General features: G+C 40.7%; 1 long non-coding RNA gene across 1 annotated transcript; it reads left to right on the forward strand.

Annotated features, from left to right (window-relative positions):
- The first annotated feature begins 1324 nt into the window (after positions 1-1324).
- Positions 1325-2759, forward strand: LOC123974514. Its single transcript, XR_006825871.1, has 3 exons — positions 1325-1502; positions 2358-2429; positions 2653-2759. It is a non-coding gene; the product is annotated as an uncharacterized LOC123974514 (long non-coding RNA).
- Positions 2760-3646: the final 887 nt, after the last annotated feature.

Raw genomic sequence — 3646 nt, forward strand, 5'->3', positions numbered from 1 at the left:
AATGAGATAGCATGAATCATTTTTCTTGAAAATGTTTCTGCCATTTTGGCACATATTGGAGCTTGAAGGAATATGATTGAAGCCTGACATTCAGGCCCTGTGTTTTAACTTTCTTTCTAAAACTAAAATCTTTCTAATTGCCCAAGAGACCCACACTTGTCACTTGCAGTGTTAGCTTTCGTGGAGCCAGCATATGGTGGGCATTAGTAGGTTACATCTGAGACACATATTTATGATATTCACGTATATCATAACTGATACGCACCTTTATAACTGGGCTCTTATCTAAAGTCCTGCCATCTTTTTATTTGAGCGTTGACGCCACTGAACCATCAGCGCAGAACAGACCTGGCACGTACCCATTTAGCTAAGCCTTTTATCTGTGTCCAATCAAAAATAATTGCCTCCTCCTTCCAGATCAAGCCACCTATACAGAGAGAAAAGCCTAAAAACACCCAGTGGTTAGAAGAACATATCTGAATATGAATATATCAGTGTTAAATGGCTGCCAGAGATTAAACACAAAGCACACACACACACATACAAAAAGAGGTCCACCTCCTCACACCCACTCCTGCATGGATTCCTTTATAAACAACATGAGTCAGTCAGGTTGGCTTTTTATTGCTGCTATATCTCTCTACATCCCCGTCCTTGGACCAGACTCAGCCAATCACGCCTGCAGTAGGGAGGAAGATGGAAGCAAGCCGCAGTCATCAACAGCTGACCAGAAATGGGCAGAGGACAGACTGACCAGGGGCTGTGTTTCATTCTGGTAATTGGCTCAGTTTGAGATCTTAATACATTCAACAGATGTTTCCCTGGGCCATGGAATAGCCAACTGTGGAGGAATTCGCCCTATGTGCTGTGGTGTCCTTATTATCAGCTGCTCTGATGCCTGTCTTCCTGCTTGACTCGATCGCAATGTACATAATGCATTATATATCAAAGTAGCCTACAATTCAGCTGCATTTCATTTGAAGCAACAAAATAAAATATAAACAATTTTGGAATCATACACTTGGGAATTGCCAGAGGTTCCTCCTGCAAAATATTTGTTTGTGGTTTATTTAGCGGAAATAATACCAGTTAGAAAATACATATGCCACGGTCAAGGCCGTGACTATAGGTTCTCCTTGTGTTTTCCCCTCCCCCCGTTTTTTCTTGCGTGTGCCTTTTCTGTCTCTCTCTTCATCTGTGGGTTTGTGGGCGTATCGCTGGTCCACTCTCTCTCCCGGCTCCTAGTTACCCGCTTATTACTCACACCTGCCTCTCATCAAGCTCATCAGCTGCAATAAATCTTCAGTGGTTTTTCAGCCACTCATCACCAGTTTGTCCAGTCAGCTACTTTGGTAGTTACCTGTCAGGCCCTCGCTTGTAAAAACTATTTTGTACCTATTGAATGTTTCCTGTGATTGATACCTTCTCTCTTGTGCTCCGTGACCATGCTTACCTGCCTCCTGTTGAAACCATGTTGAGACCACCTCTCCGGTTTAATGCCAGTAAGTCCCATCCTGCAAGCTCTGATTGCTCCAGCCACTACCTGCCATCCTGTGTTTCCCCAGCGATATCCTCAGCTCACACCTTCTCCATTCTCTGCTCCCGTCACAATTAACATATTTTATACTTTACAAACTGCTTGTCAAAATCTGCAAAACATAATAAACAAATAACTAATATTGCAGTTTCAAATGTAATAATTTAACAACTTAAACATTTTCATACACAAATAATCTCAGTGAACAATATTGTACTTGGCAAACCACAACACTGAAATAATATTATTTATTTTTTATAGTTTTAACCTTGCACTAAAAACCAATCAAATACTTAACCCCTGCCAGCTTGAAAGGTGGCTGTGAAAAGTTTGTAGCTTGCTCCTTGTTGGAGGATGGCAGCTGTAGTCAGCTTGGTTTCACATCAGTTACACTGGATTACAATAGAGAGCCGCTGCCAGAAAAAGTCATTACTTATGAAAATGTCCCTAGAAACTACTCAAACCACTCATGCAGCACAATCCATTTCTCTGCTGTTAATCCGTATGCTCAGTGTGTTCTAAACAATCAGTACTTCACCAATGAATTGCTAAATATCCTGCTGCTGCCAAAGCTTCAGCCTACACTATATTGCTATAACTATATGCATATACGTTTGTGCACTTTTAGTATGGAGTTGTTTTTCATTTGAGTTGGCTACTACCAATTGAGGGAAATATCAATGCTACAGCATACAATGATATTTTAGAAGTGTGCTTCCAACTTTGTGGCAACAGCTGGGGGAATGTCCTCTCCTGTTCCAACATGGCAATGCTCCACTGCCCAAAGCCAGGTTCATAGAAAAATGTTTTTTTTTTCCAGTTTGGTGTAAAAGATCTTAATTGGCCTGCACAGACCTCAACCTCATCCAACACCTTCGGGATGAACTAGAAGGTAGGTTAAAATGACTACTTTGTTAAGGTTAGGAAACATTCATATTAAATAAACTACGTGGTTGAGGATAGGGAAAGATTGTAATCATAGGCCACTCAGAGGACTGTCACCCAAATGCAAATGTCAAGTATGTCAGGTCACGTACACTTTATTTACATAGCCCAACAAATTTTCCACAAAGAGCTTTGTAATCTCTATAGCATACGACACCCTCTGTCCTTAGACCCTCAATTTGGAGACTCTGCAAGAGCAACAGAGGAGGGATCCCTCTGCCAGGACAGACAGACATGCAAAACCAACATAATAAAATTACAGTATGGGCAATCACAATGACTGAACATTTATGAAGAATGTCTTTATGAGAACAACACAACCTCATCGCCACATCTTCTCTACGTGCACCAAATCATCATTTTGGGACACTTTCTGAAACAACTGATTCTGTTATTTTTCTTGGGAGGTGGAAATAAGACAAATTAGGACAGTCTTGAACATATGGATCAACAGTGGAGACTAGGATTTTGCTGCAGGAGTGGTCTGAAAGTTTCTATGAACATTTCAACACATTTTGATACATTTGCATTTCTTCTATTGTTCTTGTCCAAGCTGATGGCAGGTGCCACCCTCTGCAAAAGAACAAGATGCAACTTTCTTATTCTATGAGTGATCTTTTAAAACCATTTTTTAGGGAACCACAAGGATGCTTCATATAAATTGTCAAGTTTCTTTAAATTATTGCTGCTCAATGGAGACCAGTGCCCTTGAGGAACCTTTCTTTTTCAGTGTGCAGGGTGACTGGTAATGAAGTGACAAACTCTAGATAAGGACAGCCACTGTTAAAAGTGCAAGTCTCTGAAAGCCCTAGAAGCACTTTCTTACCAACAAAAGACTCTGTTGTTGGGGGGGCTTTTTCTAACACGGCCTTCTAAGATGTGGATGGTAATTAATTCTTCATGAACAACACACATTGTTATCAGTGCCACAAGATCCATTAACCAAAGCCACACAGATGAAGTTCAGTTATCAACAGCACTTGCTTATTTCTTGGCCATAATGTGTATTTTAATGACAAGCAATTACATCTTGCTCCCTGCACGGGGACTCACCTTAATAATCTTTGATTCCTTTGAAGTCCACTCGGTTACATTCTCCTTTTATTCTTTCTTCAGGCATTTGCCTAATGTTCTCTCGTAACCTTGAAAACGTATTTTCCCTCA

The sequence above is a fragment of the Micropterus dolomieu genome, linkage group LG08, assembly GCF_021292245.1.
Source record: "Micropterus dolomieu isolate WLL.071019.BEF.003 ecotype Adirondacks linkage group LG08, ASM2129224v1, whole genome shotgun sequence".
NCBI classification, from domain to species: domain Eukaryota; kingdom Metazoa; phylum Chordata; class Actinopteri; order Centrarchiformes; family Centrarchidae; genus Micropterus; species Micropterus dolomieu.